Source organism: Lontra canadensis, unplaced genomic scaffold (genome assembly GCF_010015895.1).
Source record: "Lontra canadensis isolate GAN:19392208 unplaced genomic scaffold, GSC_riverotter_1.0 scaffold9, whole genome shotgun sequence".
Lineage (NCBI taxonomy): Eukaryota > Metazoa > Chordata > Mammalia > Carnivora > Mustelidae > Lontra > Lontra canadensis.
Window position 1 is genome coordinate 22,854,289 of NW_022631003.1, and position 25,854 is coordinate 22,880,142.

Sequence of the window (25,854 nt, forward strand, 5' to 3'; positions counted from 1 at the left end):
TACCTGCTGTGCTAGATGCAAGGCAAATCCAATTTGTGTGTAACAAAACCAAATGGGCTGAAATGAACTCTGCATTTTAAAGATGTTTTTGTTTAATCATTGCCATCACTCGTCCTTAATGAATGCATAATCAAGTTAAACTTCAGGCAAGAAACGGAATGGCTCTTCTTAAGACGGAGAAAGCGAATTCCTGTGATATCCCTCACCGCCGATCTGCCTCCTATTCCTGTGTTGGCAGGAAAAAAAAAATAAGAAAGATCTTCAAATGCATCTTATGGCCAACTGTTGAGAACCACGGCGTGAGCGGCAACACTGCTCATTTTTTCTGCTTTCTTCAGAAATCATTATAATGATTGTTTGGAGCAAAAAGTGAGATGTAAGGGTCCTGGGTTCTCATTTCATCCTCCCCTTTTCTACATGGCACAGAAATAGGAGGTGCGATAAAGTACTCTGGGAGTTTGCAGGAGGATCTGGGGGCATTTCTGTGCCGCACATCACTCAGCCCCAGTGTTGGTATGTAATTAACCAAGGTCAGAGTTTCTATGTGGTAGTGAGACTTCGGTGGTTTCTTTCTTTTGGAAGGAGGGAATCTACTACAAAGACCTCAAGGTGTCTGATGATTTTTGTAACGTCATGACACTGGACAAATGGATCCGTGACACACAAGGAAATGGTAGGAGAGGATGTTTCATTCATTTCACAGATGGGAAAGCCGAGCTCAAAGTGTGCACTGACAAGTGTGGAGTCACAGGGTTAAAAATGGGAGAGTCTGAGCAGAAACACTACTCTCTTGGTCCTCAATCTAGGCAATCCTAAAATACAAAACCGTGTTACTATGAAGCAGAGATGACAGACTTCAAAAGGGGAGTATCTGGAAGACCCGTTAGGTCTGCGTACATGAGCTTTGTATTTAAGGTGAATGTAGGTGACGTATGGTTAAATACAGTGTGTACCTGTATTTTTTTTTGGTGTGAAGCAAAAATCTAGAGCTTTATGAGGGTGCCTTCTGGCATTTCTTCTGGTTACTTTTAATGGATAAGAATTAGAATTGGTTTTATTTATAGCTGAGAGTCTGCATGGCAGGATAACTAAAACACTGAGATGGAGAGTTTGAATACCTGCCATTATGTTTGACATTCCAACACTGCAAGTTATTTTTATGGAATAAAACATTGTCTTCTATTAGGGAAAAAAATCTTTTGGAACACTAACACTGTGAGCCGTCTTTTACCCTTAAATTTTCAAAGATTCATTAATTTCCTTTCTGATTAGGAACATCTCACTGGGAGCAGAGTCCTGTGATTGTACACCACGGTTGTGTTGATGATCGATGAGAAGGTTAAGGAAGGCTGGAGAACTGCTTACAGGCCAAGCCTGTTAAAACCTATAGAGACTATTGTGGAAAGCCAGGGGATGGACCAACACTGAGGAAACCCCAAAGCTACATGCACCTATTTGCAGCTTTTTTGAGGGTGACTGCCCCTGAGTTAAGCCATTCGGAGGGCAGATACAATGATGTATGTTCCAAAGATTATGTCTTAGGAGTTCCCTTGTCCTTGTCCTTGTCCTTGATCTCTTTACCTTGTCCTCCAACTTTACCTGTTCTATTCAGATAAGGATAAGAATGTTGAGTTTTGAATGGTTTTAAAATTTTGCATGTGACAGCAGGAAAAATTACAAGCATAATAACTAAACTACATTCCAGGAGAACAATATAACATATTTTTTATTGGCCAAACTCTTTCATCTCATGGCAGAGTAACACCAAACACCTTTCAATAATATTATTCTGGAGAACTTAAAAGACACATGCATTCTTTCCTCACTGAAAAAATTTCAATTCCCAAATTGCACTAGCTGGTCAATGAGACCTCTTGTCCCCTCCAACTTTTTTGTTCCTTTTCCTACTGCCAAAAGGAAGACTTCATCAATATAGGTATAACGTGCACACCCTGAGGCCAAAAGGTCATCCATGTAAATGGATTGAGTCCAACAGCTTATGATGTTCAGAATCTTTTCTTTTTTTTTTTGGCAGTTAATGTCATCATGTACTTTGGTTTAATGTGGTAGGTCATTTTGAGCAGTGGACTATGATCCCTGTATCCAAAACTGAATTTATTTGATGGAGATAAACTTGCCCATTGAACTCTAAACACAAGTAGCTGGGTACCAAAGGATCCCACTTACAATAGTTTAAAAACTGTTACAACCAAAAATCTTTTAGCATTCTCCGCAGCACAAGGGTTTATGTCAAATCGTAACGTATCATTGTGGTGATAATTCAGTTGTTATCAACCTAGGTGGCCACTGGATGTCCCCACTCTTCCTCAAATGCGGCCAAGGCATCACTTAACTGGCAGTTATAAAAACAATGCATTTTGCGGGGAACCTTTAGAAAGATCGCGCAAGAGTTCTGGTGTGCTTAGCAGCAGCATTATGTGCCCCTGGCAACAGCAAGGTGGCCTAGAAATGGTGACTTAGAGACTGAGTTGAGTGGAAGGAATTCTCTGGGTTCTGTCACTCTGTGTCATGCATATTTACTTCCATATCCTCTCCAATGACTAGCTTTTCTAAAAATCTTTAAAAAAGAAGTATGTCTGTGGATACTTCTATTATAATTCACGCAGGTGAAACAGCTATGACCAGGGAAGGGCGAGAACATGGGAGTGTTGCAGAATACCTTGCAAAATACATGAAAAACTGACTCCTCGGGCCACAGGATAGAAAGCATTAAGAGATTTTTTTAGCACAGTGGAAACTCTGAATTTTGATCACTCATTTATCCTGAGCAGTTGTACCTACCCAGGTAATGGCTATCGGACAACGGACTGAACTTTAAATTTGGAGCTAGGAGACCAGGCTTTGAATCTGGCTCTGTGCCATTGGACAAATTTGCTTTGTTTCTCCGAACCTCAGGCCCTTGTTTGTAAAATGGAGACAGGAGTCCTGTCTTCAGAGTTGTTAAGAAGCTTAAATGATATTTTATATATATGAAGGAGCCCAGGACATAGTGGTTACAGAATAAATGTCAAATATATTAGAAATCTGAGATGCAATGAAAAGTTACAAAAGGACTTTACATCTTCAGGACATCTAGGTCTAGCGAAAATGGAAAAGAGAAGGATTTAGTTTTACTTCCAATGTACTTTATGATCTACTTGGGATTAATGAAAATTTGTTTAACCACATTAACTCTCCCTTTAAAGTGTCAGGGAGGGAGACTAATGCAAGCTACTTAATGCTTCACCTAAAAAAAAAGGCTTTGGAAAGTAGAACCCTCTTAAAAAAAAAAAAAAAGTACCGTAAATACTTCATTACTTCTTAGGATTTTATAGAGAGGGAGGGCCGTGCAAGTGAAATGAGGTGTTTTGTTTCTTTTTGTTTTGTTTTTACTGAGGAGAAGCTGAAGCGCAGAAAGCTGTGCAAAGTCAAGGAAGGAGTTTGCACCGTTAATCACGTGTCTGTGTCAAAGTCGAACTGTCGAACTGAGGGGATGAAATGCGGTAGAATTTGCGACATTTGTCTTGGAACCGTGCTCTGAAACATTCAGAGAATTATGGAAAGCTGGGAATTTCCCCTCTCCGAACAGTGTTGGTAAGGCTCCCAAATAAAGTCCCGTTTCTCTAATTCCATTCTACCACCAGACTATTTTATTTTCGTTTAGGGAAAACAATAAAACTTGCTTGTAACTAAGGAGCAGTCCTGGCACACAGTTCCTGCTGGGAAAACAGTATTGGAGCTCCTCTACTGGGAGACACTTCCTTGTGCTCCCTTCCAAGCACTGACTACCAGGCTACTAATTAGTATTTCTCAAAGGAAGAAGCTGACTCCTTTTTTTGGTTATGTATTCTCTACAATAATACCAATGTTTCTATGTAGTTTGGCCAAAAAAAAAAAAAAAAAATCAGATAGTATTTCTGTCATTGGCAGGGTAAGTAAAAGTTATTTCAGAGATACTGTTTGATTTGAATGACTGAAAGTAAGATTCAAAGGCTTTTATTAGCTTTGGTTTGGTTGAGAGTGATTGTAAACTGCTGAGAGGTTTGGGAGTTCAGGAGTTAGGTGGGTGAAGAAATACTACTACTCAGGGTTTATGGTCATAGCACAACTTTGTAAATTGGCTTTGGTTATCCGATTGAGAGCTCTTTTTTTTTTTTTTTTTTTTAAGATTTTATTTATTTGAGAGCGAGAGAGTGGGCAAAAGAGAACACAGGCAGTGAGAGAAGCGGCTCCCCACCGAGCAGGGAACCTAATGCAGGGCTTGATCCTAGGACGCTGAGATCATGACCTGATCAGAACCAACAGAGCCAGCCATCCGGGTGCCCCTCCACTGAGAACTTTTATGGACCATATTTTATAGAAAGACTCCACCTACAATGTAACCTTGCAGAATGCTCCACAGAATGAATTACAGGCTCTTCTGCCCTTAAGATCTTCGGACCTAAGACCCAGACATGCGTTAACCAAGACCTAGGGGAAGTCTCACGGATGTTTTCCTTTTTTGGAAACTAGTACTATGTCTTGATTATTAGTTAGGCATTCAAGAAATGCCAATGGAAAAAAATATATATATTGCCCCTTGTGAATACAAATAATGCCCCTGTAATTAGTTTTCCAGTTTGGGTAATAAACTTGACTCTAACTATCCAGACTGTTTCCCCCAATTCCCCATATTGTTTAGCTGTTTTTAGTTGGGAAGAATGCTGAATAAATAAGGAAAGGGTAGAAGTAGAACTGCCAAGCAAAGTTGGCTCTTCTGTCTGAGAATTGAACTGCAGTCTAATTAGCTCTAACTAGCTGAGCTAACCAATCATAAAGTCTAAACTGAGCTCAAACTTTTGTATGTATCAGAATCATCTAAACAGCTTGTTTAAAGCACAGCCTTGGGCATCATCCTCCAAAATTTTAATTCAGTGGATCTATGGTAGGACCCAAGAATTTGCATTTTTAGTAAGGACTACTGTGATTCATCCTCAGATGGTTCTTGGGCCAGACTTTGAGGAACAATGGTAGATGATACCCAAATCATGCGAATTCACTGGAAACTAGTCAGGATGCGATGAAGAAACAAAGATTTACCTCCCTCCTAAGAGTTCGAAAACTGAGGGGGAAAGGGGACAGAGAGGAAATGTAGTTGGTTAGATGTCCGTAGTATTGACTGTGAAAGTCATACATCCTGGAAATACATGGCTTTCCTTTTTCATTAGATAACTACCTCCCACTGTCCACTTAGGACTGTGGACCACACATAGTTTGGAGGGTAGTACTCATCCCATAAGAGGACGTGGAAAAGTATCGGGAAAAGTGCTCAGAACAGTGCTCAGAATTAAAGCCTGCCCCTTAGTAAGTGCTAGATAACAGTTAGCTATTACTACTCTTGCTTTTAATTCAGTGCGTTTCTGGGAAGGAAAGGAGATGCAGGTGGAGCTGGGAAAACAAACTCACCCAGAATACAAGAAAAAAAAATGTAGAGCTTATGAGCTCTTAAATTGTGCCAAACCATTTTGTGACTAGATTTCAGTTATTTTAAGATAAGACATCTCTATCTTGTAAACTTGTCTGTATTTGAACTACATTTGCAGTATTTGTTTTTTATTTTGGTTTTGCTTTGCTTTTTGGGAAAGTCCTGTATGAAAAGATTCTAATGTTGATATAAAGAGAGTAATACCTGAGAGCATTAATTCTTGGGCTTGAGGGAGTCTCTGATACAAAATTTTACCTATACATACTTACATGATTTTGTGGACACTGGCTAAGAATTTTTTCTCTACTTGGGGTGCCTGGATGGCTCAGTCATTAGGCATCTATCTGCCTTTGGCTCAGGTCATGATCCCAGGGTCCTAGGATCGAGTCCCACATCCGGCTCCCTCCTTGGCGGGAAGCCTGCTTCCCTTCTCTTACTCCCCCTGCTTGTGTTCCCGTTCTTGCTGTGTGTGTGTCTCTCTCTGTGTCAAATAAATAAATAAAATCTTAAAAAAAAAAAAAAAGAAATTTTCCCCACAAAATCTGGGAGAGTACTGAGATACCAGAAAGGTTAACAATTCATCCTCTGAGAACCAGCTTACCTGTGACCTCTTCCTGACCCCACTCTCTATGACTCTAGGTGAGTGGTGGTCAACCAAGGGCAGCTTTGTTCCTTGCTCTGGGGGCACGTGGCAAAGTCTTGAGATATTTTTGATTTTACAAGTAGTGGGTGCTACTAGCATCCAGTGGGTAGAAATCAGGAATATTGCAAAATATGCTACAATGCATAGGCATCCACTCACAACGAAGAATTAGCCGATCTGAAATATCAATTGAATCAAGATGAAGAAACCTTGTCCTAGAAGTAAGATCTGTAGAAGTGCGGCTGGGGACTGGAGGCAGACCTGGTAAAGCTGGGTACTAAGTGAGAAGCAGCAGAGTTGGAGACAAGGGAGATCACCACTCCTTTCCTTTTGAGCTGGTCCTTCAACAATAGGATGGGCTTCCTATCAGCACAGTGCCAGATGCCAATGGCAGTAATCTTTGTTTATCTACAGAATACTCCTACCAACACTCTGTTTGGGTCTTCATGGCTTGGAACTGTTGGGGTATACTCTTGTCAAGTTGTCTTACCACTTACCCTGCTCACAGGTCAGGTATTGGGATCACTTCTGATTCAGAAGCAGGCAAATTTAAATTTCTTTTTTTTTTTTTATAGCATTGCTTTTATCAGGGGAGGCATTTCCTTACTTGGGTAATGGAGTCCCAATAATAATTAGCACTAATTGAGATCCAGGTAAGAGCTTTAGTAGAAAGGCTGACAACTCAATCACTCATGGTGGTGACCTGGGGAATAGTCTCATAGGTCCTTGTTTAGTCACATGATTGAAGAAGAGGAAGGCAGAATTGAATGAGATTATTGTTAGTTTTCAGGAAGCATTGCATTTATTGTAAGCAATTGGAAAACTGTTTATTTGGACTAAATGCCATGAGCCAAACACGACACAACACACACACACACACACACACACACACACACACTTAAGGAGAATCTGAGCTTTACCTAATTATGCACAGAGATCAGAGGGTCAGCAGGATTTTTCTTTGAATAATAAATAGGTTCTGTCTAGTAGCCTGGGGACAAGATCACATGTGTCCCAGTCATGTCCCTAGAGTGTCTTTGTGTGACTCTTACTTAACTTTCCTTCAGTTTCTCTATTATTAAAATGACCTAAACCTTTATTGTTTTCTGTTCTGTGAAAACTCTCCGTACCTCTGGAGGTATTTGGAGGGGAGGCTAACATCAGAGAGAGAGCTGTGAAGTTTACAGAGACATGAAATCATTAGCATTCTAGAGTCCTATCTTGGTTTTCTGGGGGATATAGAGTAAGTGTGGGAGATAAAATCATTCAGACGATGAGGACATCCTTTTAGTTGGATCACAGATGAGAAAAAATTCAGTGGAAAAAAAAAAAAAACCTGAAAGAGCCAGGGTAACTGCCATGGAAAATAAGATGTAAGACTTTGGCTTTGTCATATAAACGAGGGGAATAGATGCCAATCAAAGTTCACAGAATTTTGACAGTTTCTTTCTAACATTTCTCATGAGAGTAGAGAATAAGAAGTCCTCTGGATTGTATTAGGGCAAGTTTTCCATAATCCGGGACAAATGTGGTAGATACCAAAGCTGTAAGAGTGTCAGTAATCTTTGCCCTGTTGTTCTTGTGATTTTTCCATGAGGAGAGAAAAGAAAGAATTGTCTGGATTCTAGTTCCAGCTTTGCCACTCACTAGCTGGAAAAAAAAAAAAAAAGTTATTCATATGCCAAGAAAAATCCCAGATGACTTTCTATGACAGAAGTTTCTGTGAGAGGTATCCTGCGTGGCTGAGTCAGTTAAGCCTCTGCCTTCAGCTCAGGTCATGATCCCAGGGTCCTGGGATCGAGACCCATCTCGGGCTCCTTGCTCAGCAGGGAGCCTGCTTCTTCTTCTGCCCGCCATTCCCCCTGCTGTGTTCTCTCTCGGACAAATAAATAAATAAAATCTTTAAAAAGAGAGAGAGAGAGAAGTTTCTAAGATAAATAGAATAACACTTCTGTAATCCATACCCCTGGGACCCCCCAATTTTGAACAAAATTTCCAGCTTGGCCTTTCTCCTGGCTGAAGTCATCATCAGAATTATTTACTGCTAGTGAGTCCAAAGCTTGAGTCTAAGCTGCTGTCACTCCAGGCAGTAGGACACACCCATTCCTTTTGGCAAAACAAAGCCAGTGAGGTCACTGACTCACTAGAAGCCTATTTGCCTAGAGGCCTGTCAACATTGTGTATTCTCTGTCCATGGTAGAAATTCTTGGAGAAGAGTTGTAGGCACCCAAGCTTGCTCTCCTCAAAGGTTTTGAATACAGAGTGGTGTCCATTATTTTCATCTTCCTGTTCCCACTAACAATTCCATGAGACATAAGGGTGCCTGGCTGCTCTGCTTTGGTATTTGTGTGACAGGGTGGAACACAAAATGGGCAAACGCTTTGGTGGGGAACAGAACTGGGGCTTCTGAGAATGAGGTCATCAGGATACAGAATCTGAAAGGCTGTAGCAGAGTTACATAGTCAGGAGCTGTCAAGGTACCCAGGGGCTCTGACGAGGGGATTAGCAGTGGTGCTACCTGGAGTGGTCTTGGGGACTCTGGGAAGGATGATCCTTATGGTTGGTGGCCTCCCTGTGGGTACAAGCTGTGCCAGTGAGATCCTCTTGAGTGGCTTTCTAGGGAGTATGTGTATATGGAGAAGATGTCACACACCAATGAGTAGTCCACATGAGGCAGAAAAGGTTCTTCCATGAGAACCTGTGAGATCCCCTTCGGCAAGACTTTGAATAGGGTCAGGAGCTCCACCAATCACAGGCCCAGGGGACAACTGGACAAACGTGACCCCCTGTTTTCACTCACCCTCTTCCTCCTCTGACAGCACCCATCCACACCAGCCTCCTCCCTCTAACCACCCCCGTTCCCTGTGCTGAAACCCACTCAGTCAGAAGTGAATTCTCATGGGAAGTCTGAATAGAACTGAGTTAAGTAGTTGCAGTGCTAGTTACTGCATGTTTGAAAGCAGTTCTTATATAATAGTCAAAAATAGAAATGCTTTCAGGGGGGTTAAGATCATTTGATTGTAAATTTCAGATGATAATGGTAAAATGCAGGGGAAATGCTAAAAGAAGCATCCAAATGGAATATCCTGGAATAGAACTTGTACACATACCATAACTTCTTGGAAAAGAGCCATAGCATATGGTGAGCTACACAACCTTACCTGGTGATCCTAGCTTGGAACAGAAAAATCATCAGCCTAGTTTTTGTGACTTTGCCAGGTTCAAAATCATGTACAATTTCTTAATTGCACTGATCTCTCTACCCTGACATCCTAGATCAGGATGACTAACATATCTCTGACCTTTATTTTATTTTTGCTTTTTTGCACCCATTTACCCTATTTTGGGTGACTGTACCCCAATTTTCCTCTGGCAAACTACTCTTTTCCTGACTTTCTGTTCCCATCCTTCACTTCAGAGTACTTGCAATTGCCAGCTTCAGAGATGGGCTCTGGGATAATGGAAACACTGCAGAAACTAACTCAACTCTTTCTATTTCATTTCTTGAGACACATAAATTCTACTAACACTCCCTCCTACAATTATTGATGAGCGTGGAACAACTGAAAGGAAAAGCAACTAAAAGTTGCTCTTTCTTTCCCTTTCCTGCCAGTGATCGTTTTCAGACTAATGGTTAACTAATACAGGGAAGTAATACACAAGCAAGAAAAGTCCTCACAGGGCTGCTTGGTTTTTTGTGGTTTTTCAGAATGCCCTTGCTTGCTTTCTGCATTCCAAGTCAGTTCTGATTCAGAGGGAAGGCACGTCTCCCTGGACCGTCGGCACCCCTGCCTATTCAGTCACAGACACAGCAGGCTTTCCGTGTGCTCTCTTGGAATCTTCCAGAGCCTCTACATGTTGTGGAGTTTCCTGGAATTCTGTGTTTCTGGTTCATCGTGAATGCCATATGCAGCTGGGGTGGCAAAGAGAGCAGACATATTGACGTGTATTCCTGTGTTCACACACACGTTCCATTGTTCCACGTTCCATTTTTCCCACTATTCTTGTAAGATTGATACAGATATGCACGTACAGGCTATGAAATATGAGTTGTGCCATTGTGGTGGTCCTGCATATGAGTTCAATGTTCTTATATTTGTATCTAAAACAGGCACTGCACAATATAGAGATGAATGGTAAAATTCAAGCTAATAATTTAGCATTTTAATTTTTCTTCTCTTAGAATGACTTAAATAGCAAAAAGTAAAAACAAAAATGCCCCCAAAACCTAAACAGTAAAACCACCATGATAAGTTGGAGGGAGACTAAGAGAGGCAAAAAAGCCTAATGTTTTAATAGCATTTATGGTATTTTGTTCTTATTGTTGTTGTTACTTTTTGAACCACGGACACCACAGTTTCATTTTTCACTAGGCTTTGGAAATTATATCTTGCCTTGCGAGGGACTGGTATGAGTTTGCTAGGGCTCCTATAACAAAACTCTAGACTCAGTGGCTAAAACAAGAGAGGTTATTTTCTCCTGGTTCTGAAGGCTAAATGTCCAAGGTCAAGGTGCTGTCACAGTTGGCTTCTTCTGAGGCCTTCTCCTTGGCTTGCAGTTGGCCACCTTCTTGCTGCCTCTACACATGGTTGGCTCTCTGTTCATGTGTACCCCTGCTATGTCTCTTTGTCCAAGTTTCCTCTTCTCTTAAGGACACCAGTCAAACTATATTAAAGCCCACTAACTTAATGACCTCATTTAACCTTAACTACCTGTTTAAAGTACCTCTCCAAATATAGTCCACATTTTGAGATACCGAGGATGAGGGTTTCAACATATGAATTTTGAGGGGCTATGATTTAGTCCATAACTAGACTTTTCAATGGCATGAGGCGTAAATTTCCTTTTTTAAATGTCAAGTGTATTGGGGGTCTTTTAGCTGTTGTATTAAATGAAAAATGGATAGAGCACACGACCTGCCAAATGAGGGGGCATCAGCTACACATGTGGGGTGGCAGTTCGCTTCTTCAGCATTTCAGCTTCCATGTTTGGGGAAGTAACCCCAGAGTCATTTTGATTGAAGGTGCAGTTTCAATACACTCATTCAAAAGAAAGTCACAAGATTTATTCCACAGAAATCCCAGAAGTGGAGCAGAGTGTAATGAGCCCAGGGGAGGGCAGACCTCCATCCCAGGTCATGAGCGAGCAGGAGACAGAGAGCAGAGAAGCAAGCACCTATCACGTATAGGTGGTAAGGGCAGAGGTCGCTAACTTTTTGTGGCCTCAACCACAGTGGTTATTTCAGCAGATGCCCTGGGAAAACCAAAGCAGGAACTTGTGGTGGGAATCCTAAGCTCAGGTCCTTATCTGAATGTCCAGACTCTCGGCGTGAGCAGGTCATACAGTAGATGCCTAAATGCAGTAAAATAGCTGTTTTCTCATCTCATCAATGGAGGTTTCTGTGAGGAGGTTTTTGGTTACTTAGAACTTGAAAGAGTCTAATTGAGACCGCTTCCCAGTGCAACCTCTGGGCTTCTACACCTTAGTATTCTGTTCTCTGCAGACAAAATATTGTTAATGCTCTTAAGAGACTTGGGAATGAGGGAAGAAAGACATACAATGTTGCCATAAGATGCAACCAGCTGTTTGTGAAAATATACCTTCACATTTTGTGCATGAAGCTCAGAAAATACTAGTGGTAGAAAAGATCGGGTATCAGCTCCTTCATTCTGTAGATAGTAGTATGCAAGCATGAGAATGAGAATGTAGATGGTAGAATGAGAGCTTGGGGAAGTCAAATGAAATCTAGATAGCTGGGTAAGCAAATACTATAACCCACATCTCCTGATATCTAGGTCAGGATTCTTTCCATTCTATTCAGTAACACTTAACCCCAAGCCCATACCTGGTACCGAGATGAAGTACACAATTCCGATCCTGAATTGGCTCACTTGTTTGATAAAAACCTCATCTCTCAGGTGGTCTTTGCGACTTTTTTTTTTTTAAACAAATGATCATTTGAATGAAAAATGTACCCAGTGTACAAAAATGTACCAAGATCCCTGGCTAAATTCAAACTAGCAAAATATGTGCAACAGAAGAGTGTTTTCTCATTTTCAAACAACTTCTTTTATAGAAGTAATGCAAATGCTTGCATTTCTCATTCAGGAAAAATCACACATGCTACAATCTAAACTGAGATCTTTGTAGATGTGACTTCAATTACAGTATGTGCAAGGTAATCAATAATTATAGAAGGCAACTGCTCTAAGGCAATATTGGGCTGCGGAACCAGGATTGAGATTTGAAATTTAGAACATCCTCTACTCATCCCCTGGAGTTAATTCTACATGCAGGGCATAGGCTTTGGTCTCAAGAACGAAGAGGGAGCAGAAAAACACTATTTTACTTGCACAGTTTTCTAAAGAGGAATCACGTACGGGGTGGACGGATATTTTTTATTTATTGAATGTTCTCAGCATTTCTCATTGGTGTCTCTAAGCAGCAGCACTTAGATCAATAGGAAGGCATAAAGTTGCAAGATGGGAATGAAAAATGAGATTAAGAGTAACATTTGTAAAAATGCTAAGATACCTGTTTGAGAGACAGTAGAGGCTAGGTGACGGACTCTCTCAGTCTCCCCTTTCTTCTTGCATAACAGAGCTGATGCTGTGGCCTCCTTTAAAAAGCTATTTCTAAAGTGTGGGGAAAATATAAGGCATCGTAGAAATTGAGACAGTGATAGAATGTGATTTCAAGGGAAATGACCATTTGGTCAAAGTTGAGAAAAAGTTGTCACTGTCCTAAATACCTCTGATTTAAAGTAATTTGGCTGGGTGGGTTTTTTTGTTTGTTTGTTTTTGTTTTTTTGTTTTGTTTTGTTTGTTTTGGCTTTATTCTGGTTTCCACAAATATGCTAATACATCCAAATAAATGTTTTCATTCAAAACAGCCACCTTGATAATGCATGTATTACAACACAGTAGGCATTGCTTAAAACATCTTGGGATTGCCTTTATTTTCAGAGCTAGTAAACATGTGTCTGCTGATTTCTGGAAACTGCCAGAAGATTGGAAGTGCCAAGTATGGTGAATAAAGCCATGATTTAAGCAAGTCGTCTTTTTTCTTTTTTTTTTTTCCTATATTGTACTGTTGCTAATCAAACATGGAGAGTCAATATGAACTAATGGAATTGATTTTCTTGTATTGTTTATAAGGTGATGCTGAAGGGTTAAGAAAGAGTTGAACAATGACAACACCTTAGGTAGAACTTCTGAAGGTGGTTGTTATGAAGGGTCTCATATTCAAGTACATCTGGTTCTTTTTGCAAACACATATGTATACAAACGAGTATGCACAGAGCTTGCATACAGGTTGTACAATTTTCAGTTGTCTTGGTCGTGTAAAAAAATATAACTTTATATGATTCAACTAAATATACATTCCAAGAGACCATTACTCCCTGGTTATAAACATTACAAACTAAGTCACTTCTGAGTTTTCTCAATTTCTGGTTTAAGTACCATCAAGTCAAAATTTCTGCTTCTTAGGGCGCCTGGGTGGCTCAGTGGGTTAAAGCCTCTGCTTTCGGCTCAGGTCATGATCCCAGGGTCCTGGGATCAGACAGAGATCACAAGTGCTGAGCTCTCTGCTGAGCAGAGAGCCTGCTTTCCTTCCTCTCTCTCTGCCTGCCACTCTGCCTACTTGTGATCTCTGTCTGTCAAATAAATTAAAAAAAAAAAATTTCTGCTTCTTCCTAGGTCTAATCTAAGCTGTGGTGTTTTCATAGTCTCATAGCAATAGCGAAGAGATAGTATCTACTCCTTGGTCTTTCTTTACCTGTCCTGCGCTGGTCTCTCCTGGGATAAGTACTTATCTCATTTGGTCCTCTATGCTGCTTCATACTTCTGTGCCTCCTTCATCATGATTGTAGGGTCCATTTGGGGCACTTATTCTCTCTATTTCTCTCTTTCAGAGCTAACATCTGCATCCTGAAAAGGTGAGGAAAGAGAAAGAGTCAGTGTACCTCCCATTCCTTTTGGAGTACTGCAGACTGGGAGAAATCTTGGACCCTGTACCCTAGGCATCCCACAAAGCCATTCAGCTCCTTTGCTGTCTTGCTTTGGTGGTGTGGAAAAAAAAAAAAAAAAAACCAACTATATAAAGATGTGTTTGGTGCATAAACAGGATCCCTATGAATATTTCTTGATCTACAGACTGAATGAATGCAGATACTGTTCCCCAGAGTTCCAGAAGGGAAGTAGGGAATAGTTTTCTCTTTTGGATTCCCCAAGCTAAAAAAAAGGTTCTTTTCTTTTCTGCACTCTCTTTGAAACTATTCCTGAAGTGGGAATGGAGGGAAAAGGATGAGGGGCCTTCTAAGAAACCTGGTGAGAATACTTCTAGATCTCCAAGGACTCGTGTATCAATGTAGTCACTTGAGGAGGCTGCCGAGTGTCCCACCTTATTTGGTTAAATTATACATATCTTTTAGGGTCTAGATGAGACTTAGCCTTAACTCTCCTCTAGACTGTGTGTTCCATGAGGAGTCTTCTCTGTTTCTATCACCTTCATATTACCAGGTAACGTACTTGGCATATATGCAGCCAATATGTGTCTTTGAAATAATTAATGTGAGTGTAAATAACTGAGCTATCTGAACCAGTGTATTTGGACATTTCAGAGGGTTACTGGTATTTTCTAGATTTTGGTGGTTCAGTTATCTCAGACGACTGGAATTATTGTCTTAGTCCTGGCTGCATCTTTACAAATCTGGAGATAGTGGGTTAAGAGGGAAATGTCACTATTCCCAAGTTAATACTCCTTATTGAGCCCAAAACTCAAGGACACGATCTGGTTTTAAGATACCACCTATTTAACTTTTTACATAGCTAGTTAAAAAATTTATTTTTGCACACATTTAAGGTCCTATTAGAATGCCTTGGGACAACTTGAGATTTGACAAAGTCAGTAATCATATGTAAATTTTTGGTTATATAACCAACAATCCATTTCTTGTACTCTAGATTCCTCAGTGACCATAAATGACTTTGAAAGGAAGAGTAATCCTCACCAACTAGGACAGGGAAATCTCCAATGGACACTTTGCACAGTGAAGATTAGGAATGGCTGGTAAATCTTTAATGGACAATTGGCTCCACTCTTCATGGGTTTATGAGAACAGCTGCACCAAGCTTACTAAATTGAAATGTTCTGCATTCTGCTAAGAAGGGTCAACTTTTGTCTTCCTTCGTTCCTCTTTTTCTTCTTTCCTTTCTTCCTGCTTCCCTCCCTCTTTACATTTCTTCCTTTGTTTGTTCCCTTGTTCTTTATTTCTATTTCCCTTTTTACATTTCTAGCCATCCTGTCTTTAACCTAGTTAACTATATTTGCACAGAAGTAATTCTACTATGATCAGCACGTGTGGAGGAGAGAATAGTGCTTATTTCCATTTATTTAAACTGTGTCTAAATCTAATTCAGCTGTGCATACATAGAAGCTAAAATTCTTTAAGTTTAAAGAATTCATTTAAGGGGCGCCTGGGTGGCTCAGTGGGTTAAGCCGCTGCCTTCAGCTCAGGTCATGATCTCAGGGTCCTGGGATCAAGTCCTGCATCGGGCTCTCTGCTCAGCGGGGAGCCTGCTTCCCTCTCTCTCTCTGCCTGCCTCTCTGTCTGCTTGTGATCTCTCTCTGTCAAATAAATAAATAAATAATTAAAAAAAAAAGAATTCATTAAAAAAAAAAAATACCAGTAGTCTGGGATTTCCTCTGGACATATGCCTTCCTTTTATCAGTTACCAAATACAGAGAGTTATTATGCATCCTCAGAGTCAAGACAAGTATTTCTCATTGTGAATGCAATATTCCATCTTTGTTACCTTGGATTAATCACAATGAGACAGCACAGCCAACATGAAGGGTGGGAGTTAGAAGACATCAGTCCTTTATCTTAAATTTGTGAAAGATTATTGAACTATGTTTTGAAATCTGGAGCTTCTTTCACTGGGGCAAGGATACATTCAATTTTTCTTATTTCCTTTCCCTTAGTTTTGCCAGTGGATCATCCAATATACATCTTATGTACCCAATCCTAGCTCCAACATTTATTAACTCACAGCCAAATTTGACTGATCTCGGTTTTTACCATATTCCCTCACCTTAAATTATGTTGAAGAGAATATTAGACATCATAGCATTTCATCCATCTGTAATTCTATATAGATATTCAAAATGATACAAATTATCTTTAAAAATTAATAATAATTACTATATTATTAAATATTACCAGTATTCAATATACCTCACCCCCACACACACATCTGTATATTGAATCAGGATCTAAATAAGTTCAAACATTGGAATTGATATGATTTTTAACTTTCTTTTTATAACTTTTACTTCATTATAGTAAGAACATTTACACGAGACCGACCCTCTTGACAAATTTTTAAGTGTATAGTACATGATCGGTGACTATAGGTGCAGGGTCTTACAGCAGATCTCCAGAACATATACATGTGTTTAACTGAAACCTTATGCTGATTAGTAACTTCCTATTTCCCCTTCTCTCAGCCCTGGTAATCACCACTCCATTCTTTGATTCTATGAGTTTGACTATTTTTTATATTTTCTCCCATTCTGTGGGTTGCCTTTTCATTCTGTTGATAGTTTCTTTTGCTGTGTAGAAAACTTTTTAGTTTAATGTGGTCCTACTTATTTATTTTTGTTTTTGTTGCCTGTGGTTCATGTCATATCCATAAAATCATTGCCAAAACAGACATTTAAACTGTTCTCCTGTTTTTCTCTTAGGAATTTCACAGATCCAGGTCTTACATTTAAGTGTTTATGCATTTTGAACTGATTTTTGTGTATAGTGTTAGATAAGGGTCTAACTTCATTCTTTTGAATGTATATCCAGTTTTCCTAACACCATTTGTTGAAGACACTATCCTTTTACCATCATGTGTTATTAGCGCCCTTGTCAAAGACCTGTTGACCCTAGATCTGTGGATTTATTTCAGGCCTCTCTATTCAATTTTGTTGGTGAGACTACTGTAGTTTTGTGATATATTTTGAAATCAGGAAGTGTGATGTCTCTGGCTTTGTTCTTTTTCAAGTTTGATTTGGCTATTCACGGTCTTTTGTGTTAGTATATTGTATAATTTTTTTTCTATTTCTGTAAAAGATTGCCATTGGAATTTTGATTGGTATTACAGTTGATAATATTAAGTCTTCAATCCATGAATATGGCATTTCTGTCCATTTGTTTTGTTTTATTTAATTTCTTTTATCAATGTTTTGTTTCTAGTATACAAGTCTTTCACTCCTTAATTAAGTTTATTACTAAGTATCTTACGCTTTTTGTTATTGTAAATGAGATTGTTTTTTTAATTTCCTTTTCAGATGGTTTGTTGTTAGTATATGGAAACAGAACTAATTTTCATTTGTTGATTTTGTATCCTGCAAATTTACTGAATTCCTTTATCTGTTCTAAAAGTTTTTTATGGAGTTTTCATACACTTTTCAAGCTGGCAAAGACTCATCAGAATTTAGTTTCAGTGTCCCCAGTTTCTTCAAAGTCTTCCCACATGTCCCTGTTTCAGCCTACAGGATCCCTTTCTTTCCCAACCGATGCCCTCACTTTAATAGTAGATACCCTGCGAGGCCCTGATTTCAACTGGGTTATAACTCAATCACCAAGATCACAGGATGGTCCTGCATTTGATTTTCAGCAATTTCATCTTTGCAGGTACAGAAGATAGGGGTCTCCTTTGGGGAACATAAAGAAACTCTTAGGTCCTTTATGGGGTGCTTGGAATGGGAATTCAAAACTCTTGGCTCATCTTTTTCTTGCACTACTTTGTCCAGCAATGTTAGGAGTAACCAGCCAATGTCACTATATTCATTAGTTTTTTAAGAAATACTCAAAAATATCATTACAGAGTTACCTAGTTTCTTGATTCTTGATTCTTAATTCTTACAAGATTGGGATTAGGAATATCCCATGCAGATGTTTTGGCTAGGTCATGCTGTGGACTATCTTTATCTCTTTATTATTGGAAACAGAGTCGTTAGCATCTTTGCATCCAGTCAGTTTAGAGAGCCAATTCCAGAAACTCTGGAACCAATTCAGAAAACTTATTCTGAACATCCTGTTCCTCTAGAACCACTTTTAGTACCAAAATCTGTATTAGTCAAGGTTCTCTAGAGAAACAGAACCAATAGGTTATACATATGGAGATTTATTATGAAGAACTGGCTCACACAATTAAGGAAGATGAGAAATCTCATAACCTGTTGTCTGTAAGTTGGAGACCAGGGAAAGCCAGTGGAATGATTCTAGTCCAAGTCCAAAGTCCTGGGAACCAGAGGAGCAATGGTACAAATCTCAGTCTGAGGGCAGAAGACCAATGTCCCATCTCAGCAGGCAGGTAGGAAGGGAAGGAATCCTCCCTTCCTTCGCTTTCTGTTTTATGCAAGCCCTCCATGGATTAAATGATGTCCGCTCTTGCAGGGAAGACAATCTACTTTACAGAGCCCACAGATTTAAATGCTAATCTCACCTGGAGACATCCTCATAGACACACCTAGCAATAATGTTTAATCTGGGCACTTTGTGGCCCAGTCAAGTTGACACATAAAATTAACCATCACAGTTTCTTTCCATCTTATATACTGATTATATGTATGAATTTCTAACTTCATTTATAATTCAATTATGAGTACCAAGGAAGTGAAGACTTGCTAATTGTGTATCTGGAGAAATTCCAAATTCCATGAAGTGAAGTCTTGTTATGATGAATCAACAGGGACTTTTTGTTCTGATAAATGAGATTTCTACTTCTCCATCTCTTCTAGCCTCAAATTGGAAGAATTCAGGGTCTGGTATCAAGGTGATTAGTATTAATAGGTAACAATTTTATCTGGAGTAAAATAAATAGGAAGGACAGACTCTTTTTAGTTTTCCTGAAATAATGGTGAGGAAAATCATATTAATTAATATATATCTGTGAATGGTTTGGGGGAATATAGAAGATGTCCAGTGAATAATTGCTGGTTAAAGAGGAGGAAAAAATAGTAGCTGACTCATTTTTACCCATCATCTCTGTGTCTGAGGGTCTTTGCCACATGCATTATACATGCTGACCTACAAAGTATTGTGAAGAATATGTTCTTACCCTATTTTGCAGATGTAGAAACTAAGGCTCAGAGAATTAAATGAATTGTCAAAGACTACGCAGCTACTAGCATGGAGAGACTTAATTCAGTTCCAGTCCTGATTTCAAAGCCTATGTATTTTTTACCCTACCAGCATTTCCAGTGTGTAGCAAAGAAGATCAATGCCAAGAAGTATTCTCTGAGTAAAAGACTGTGTGACTACATGAATTTAGAAAACTCTGGATAGGGAATTTTTTTCTTAGCAATTCCCAATGTACGTAATAAAGCTTCTGAGAAGTCCTGAGGAAATTAAACTAAGTTGTTTGCTAAATCTAGCATTTGACTATAGACACTTCTGTTCTTTGATAATAATTATTTGGAGAATCCATGGTTTACTGAGCTAGGTTAAGAGTAAAAAGTCATGGAAACTTCACTAGTTAACCAGGTGTTTTTCTATGAGTAAGTTGGATCACCTCTTTGAGCCTGGATTTCCTCATTTATGAAATAAAAAATTATCCAGGTACTTCATAAGGTCTTTTTAAAGTATAAATGATTGATGACTTTGATTCATTTCTAACATGAACAAAATCCATTGTGCCTTGTGTAGATCATCAGCGAGGTGTCTGAAATCTCTACTCAATTTTCTATAGGACTCCTAAAAATTCATTATGTACAAACATGTTTCTTTCCTATTCTCCCATCCTCCTGTATTTCTTTATTTCCCTATTTTATTAAGGGGCATTAATAGTCACTTAGTGGCTTGTCAGAAACCTGTTGATGATCCTGGACTCCTTTTCTCTTGTCATCACTACATCCAGTCAGTATTAAATGTGGTAATTAAATGTGTGGGCTTCAGTGTTAGACTCTAGAACTCCCAGTTCTGGTTGTAGGAAAATGGGCATGTAACTTTACTTCCCTGTGTCTCAGTTTTCTTGTGTAACAAAAATGAACAATAATAATTCCAAGTTCATAGAGTTTTTGCCAAAAATACAATGAGATAATTAAATGTAACTAGAAATCCAATAAATGGGTTCTTCCCAGTATACTGCCTTTGAATTTCTTCTGTTCTTGCCCTCTTCCCCATGCCCAGTACTGCCACTATAACCTCAGACCTCATTACTTTACCAATATTCACTTACAGGTAGTCACCAATTTGGGCTAACTCTTGTCTAGTTCTCACCAATTTTCTTCTGTATTTCTGACTGAGCACTGGTTTTTTTTTTTTTTTAATTTTTATTAACATATAATGCATTATTAGCCTCAGGGGTACAGGTCTATGAATCGCCAGGTTTACACACTTCACAGAACTCACCATAGCACTTACCCTCCCCAATGTCCATAACCCAACAACCGTCTTCTTACCCTCCTTCCCCCAGCAACCCTCTGTTTTGTGAGATTAAGAGTCTCTTATGGTTTGTCTCCCTCTTGATCCCATCTTGTTTCACTTTTTCCTTCCCTACCCCACAAACCCCCCACATTACCTCTCAAATTCTTCATATCAGGGAGATCATATGATAATTGTCTTTCTCTGATTGACTTATTTCGCTAAGCATATTACCCTCTCATTCCATCTACATCGGTGCAAATGGCAAGATTTCGTTTCTTTAGATGGCTGCATAGTATTCCATTGTATATATGTACCACCTCTTCTTTAACCATTCATCTGTTGATGGACATCTAGGTTCTTTCCATAGTTTGGCAATTGCGGACATTGCTGCTATAAACATTCAGTGCACGTGCCCCTTTGGATCACTACATTTGTATCTTTAGCGTAAATACCCAGTAATGCAATTGCTGGGTCGTAGGGTAGCTCTATTTTCAATTTTTTCAAGAACCTCCATATTGTTTTCCAGAGTGGTTCTGAGTACTCTTTTTGAATCACAAATCTGTCATCTGATTCTGCCCTTGAATCTTGCACTCCAGTCAAACAACTATTCCAGCCAAAAGTCCAGATGACTTGTAGTTTTCAGAATAGGCTGTGCTGTTTCACACTTTGGTAATTTGCTTGTGCCACTTTCTAATGTTACCTGAAATGCTCCTACCACTGCCCTTTGTGTTTCTAACACATATCTGTTCATCTTTAAACTTAAAATGTCCACAGTGACACTCCTGGTCCCAGAATGAATTTCTAGGATCTTGCTACTTCTCACCAAGAGATGGAGCCTAGTACTTCTCTTGTTAAATCTAGACATCACTTGCTGACATCCTCAACAAACCTAACCAGCGTAGGTGATGCTGTGTAGACCCTGGGGTCCTAAAAGGCAATAGGGTTTACACTTGGTTTTCTTTTTGTTTGTGTATCTGTTGGGGGTGGGGGATACTTGCTCTAGGATATCAATCACCAGGCTCCAAAGAAGCCTAAAGTAGCCCATGTAGAGAGATAACATGAAAAAGGTCACATGGAGAGGAAGAGAGGCTCTTAGCCAATAGCTAGCATCCGCTGAGGGCTGGATCTCAATCTCTCTCTCCCTCTCTGTATGTGTATACGTATATACACACAGACATATGTGTGTGTGTGTGTGTGTGTGTGTGTGTGTATAGTCTCTCTATATATTCTCTCTATATATACAGATATATAGAGATCAAGATACAATATAGAGAGAGATGATGTGTATATATGTATATCAATCATATATATGAATGTACATATATATGTGGAGTTAATATATCTCCACAAAATATATCTGCACAAAAATCTCTGCCTTCATGAACCATGTATTCCCTGTAGCCTGTGGCCGTGTGTAGGAAAAAAGGATACTGTACTAAAAGAGATGTCTTCAATGCAGCCACGAAAGAGGAAAGCATCCTTTTAGATAGATTTACTCATTAATGTGAAAAATCATTTACAATTTAGCATGAATTAGAAGAGAAAGCTGGAAGGAGAGAAGCCCTTGGATTTTTTCCACCTGCTCATCTAACCAGTGAACTTCATGGACAGTTATGCATTCAAGCTTCTTTGTAATTTAAGCCATCTCTTGTGTGCTGCATATGGCGATCTGGGCTAGCCGTCTGGGATGTGACTCCTGCTTCAAGAGTAATGCTGAAGTTTGTAGCACTCACTGCCGTGGTGGGAAGCAGACTGTTGTTGAAGTGTTATTATTAATGAGGATTACTGCTGGACAGCTTGAACTAGAGGATAATTTATTCTCCGTGAACTTCTAATTGCAGTAAAATGGTTCATTCACTGCCACACTTGTCCATCTTGTTTGCTCCTGTCTTTCAGGCACGGTTGGCTGCAGTGAAATAAGACAGAGCTGCACAAGCTGCACAGGAAACAAAAGTCTGTATTTCTGGAGACACCGTGGAAACTGGTCAGAGAGCTTTAACTCATGTAAGAGAGGCTTGGGAAAAAGATGCAAAGCATTCTGGCATTCTCACAGGGGTGATAATCAATTCAGACGAACCAAGGCACCTACTATGCACAAGCCATTATGCCGAAATGGGAAATGAGTTTCCAGATGGCCTCTCACTGCTCTCGCTTTTGAATCCCATGCTTTCTCTCTGGCATTTCCGAAAGAGAGCTCTTTATCTTATTTTAAAATTTCACATACCCTTTCCGTTCTCTCGCTCTGCTTCAAGAGATTGCCTTGGGGGAATGAAAACTGCCTAAGATAATGACGTGTGCACTTTCTTGGTAGTATCTTCGATGTTATGGTGACTTCCTTCTGATTTTTGCCAAATTTCTCTCTCTCATCGATTTCGTTTTCTTCTCTATCTTTTATCTTTGGTAGGACAACCGCCTTGCTCTTTGCATAAATGTCAGTAAATGTGCTCCTTACTTGCTGCTACCATGGAAATAGACGCTTGTCATAGACTCATTACTGTATTTATAAAAGATTTGATCACTTGTGGTTTCGCAGGCTAAAGAAACAACCGATTCCCAGCCAATAAAATGATTCAAGCCTGTCTAAGATGGATGATAGATTAGGGTTTGGGCGCTATTATTATTTAATAGTTAGTAAGGTCTCTGAGTGGACTGGTGACAGGGTATCACCTGGGGAAGTGATCTTGGCTGTCAAATAGCATCCATTCTACTGTAGACAATCTTAATGGGACACTCAGCCGGGGGTGGGGGGAGGCAGCAGAAAGAGACAGAGAAAGAGAAAATGAGAGAGAGAAAAAGAGAGAGGGATAGGCAGAGAAAGAGAATTGAGTTTTACCATCACTATCCTTGATAACCTTTGACAATTACACACGTACTGGATAACAGGCCTGGAGGAATCCCAGGAAATGTCTGCAGAGATGCTAAGGAAGTGGAGAGCCTAGTTGACCTCAGGCTCCCATCTTGATCTAGCAATGAGTGCTTTATGTGAGGAACAGATGGCTTACATTGTGATTTAAGGACCATTGGGAAAGTAGCCATACAATAGTTATTGGCTAGTTGTACCCATTCACTGCCACAGAGCCTGAAATTCTGCCCTTAGAATCATGCCTTTGTCTTTAAGCAGGAGACAGTAATTATTCACAGAAGGGAAGGATGGGAGGTACAACGGAGGGGTGTTAAGAATTGCTTGTTGAGAGTCAGTCTAGTCATTATTTATGGAAGAAGTCATATTCTTATAGGTTGGGACAGAAAAAGATTAGAATTCATTGGGCTAAGGTATTGGCTTCCCTGGAACCCCCTGAAATTATATAACAATCTGCTGTAGAGAACAGCTTACTGAGAGGCAGTATATAGAGAGAGCTAGACCCTGGATGTTATAGCCAGACTCTCCAGGCCTAAACTTTTGCTCTGCCCATAGTGCCTGTGTAATCTTTGGAAAGTCATTACCTTTCTCTGGGCTTCATATTTTTTATCTGTAAAATGGATTAACCATTGTACTTAGCTCATAGGGTTATTGTGATGATTAAAGGAGCTAACATACCAGACTGTTCACTTAAAACAGTGTCTTACACTGAGCAAGTACTACAGGAGTCTTCACAATTATTAATATCAAAGGGGGTAAATTTGTTTTTCTCAAATTGTTGTTTTCTGAGGCAGTTTGGAATTGACTGTAGCACTCCGGAGCATCTTGCTGAAAGAAGGGAAAGATGTTTTGAGCCCAAGACGCCCCACCCCCTCCTCAGTCACTCTGGGTGGCTCTTCTCAGTGGGGTGCTTCTTACAACCTAAGGTCCACGTGAGGACAGTGAACAGCTCCACAAAAGCTGAGTGAGAGAGAAGAGATGTTAGAAAGATCCTTGTTTTTTTTTTTTTGTTAACCATTTCGTCGGGGTCTCTAAGCCCGCCATAATATTCCCCCTCCTTCTTATTTCCTTTAGGATGACGTAGAGAGAGAATTGCCCGAGTGGTTGGGGATGAGCCAGTGTTGGGGACACTGTGAGTGCTGTTTGTAGAAGTTTCTGGCACTTTAGAGACAGAAAGACCAAGGTCAAGTTCTGTCTGTGACATCTACTTTCTCTGTGAATCTTGATAAATCACTTGACGTCTCAGAGTAGCAATCCCTCATTTACCAAACGGGCATGCCACAATGTGCCTACCTCCCAGAGGGGTGGTGCTGATCAAATGTGATGATATGTGTGACAGAAACCTGTAAACTGTAAAGGGGGACAGAGATGTGAGCCGTTACTATTCGTGGTTCCTTTAGCTTCCCTGTTCTCTACAGGCAGACCTGCCTTTCAGCAGCACCTGCATGCTGTCATCACTTGGCTGGTGATTCTCTTTGACGGCTTTTCTTTTAAGCCTGTAACTGGTAATTGTACTCGGGCTTCTCTTGCTGTGGAGATGGTACCCGCCCACTGCCGGACTGGTTCAGGGAACGCACGCGGGAAGCTCTGTTTCCACAAGACAAGGAATCCTGACGGTGCTCGGAAAGGGTGACGCTCTCTCTCTTCCATTTGTGAATCACACCGTATTAATAGGAAACTTTTTGGAATCATGAGCTATTTTTGCGTGATACTGTTTCTCTGATGGTTGAGAAAACAATTTCAGAAACCAAGAGAATTAGAGGTTGGCCAAGGTGGAATGAATGCTATAAACCAAGATTACCTGAGGGGATAGGAGAGATAAGGGATTAAGTTGAGAAAAGAGATAACAAGGGGAAAATATACAAGGAGCTTGGGGAAATTTCCTGCTTGCAAGAGCATAGTTTTTAGTACTATTAAAAAAAAAGTCATTCTGATGGAAACATCTTCACTAGCAAATTCATGTACTAAGATTATGGTTTTCTTAATTTTGTATACTGGCTCAATGCAGTGACATTTGGCTGCCTTGGATTGAAGTGTTACTTGACAAAAAGGAAGAGGAAAGAGATGTCACTGTCAGTTGTGGACAGAATCAGATGGGGTCAGATCTGTGCTCTGCGGGTCACAGAAAACATTTTCAAATACCTTGCCTTTCAGGTCTCGATCATGGACAAAAATAGAGCACAGAAAGTGCTTCTTAGGGAAGACTTCATTTTCCCGATCTTTCACAACTGAAAAATGGAGCAAATGAGTGTCTGGGTACAGACCCTTGGCACCAAGTGACTGGGAGTCAATGGAACACTGCAGGGACACAGAACTTTGCCCGCCACGGAGCATATTACCCGAGAAATACAGTACGGACCCAGCAGGCTTCTGCAAACAACACATCCCTTTAAGTTAATTGGTGTTATATAGAAGCTGAAATGCTTCGCTTATTTACAAAGCTACAGATTTATGTAAAGCAA

At 39.9% G+C, this 25,854-nt stretch overlaps 1 long non-coding RNA gene across 1 annotated transcript; it reads left to right on the forward strand.

Annotated features, from left to right (window-relative positions):
• The first annotated feature begins 3,493 nt into the window (after window positions 1-3,493).
• Window positions 3,494-25,631, forward strand: LOC116866432. Its single transcript, XR_004382385.1, has 4 exons — window positions 3,494-3,594; window positions 15,074-15,179; window positions 22,429-22,536; window positions 25,547-25,631. It is a non-coding gene; the product is annotated as an uncharacterized LOC116866432 (long non-coding RNA).
• The last annotated feature ends 223 nt before the right edge of the window (window positions 25,632-25,854 follow it).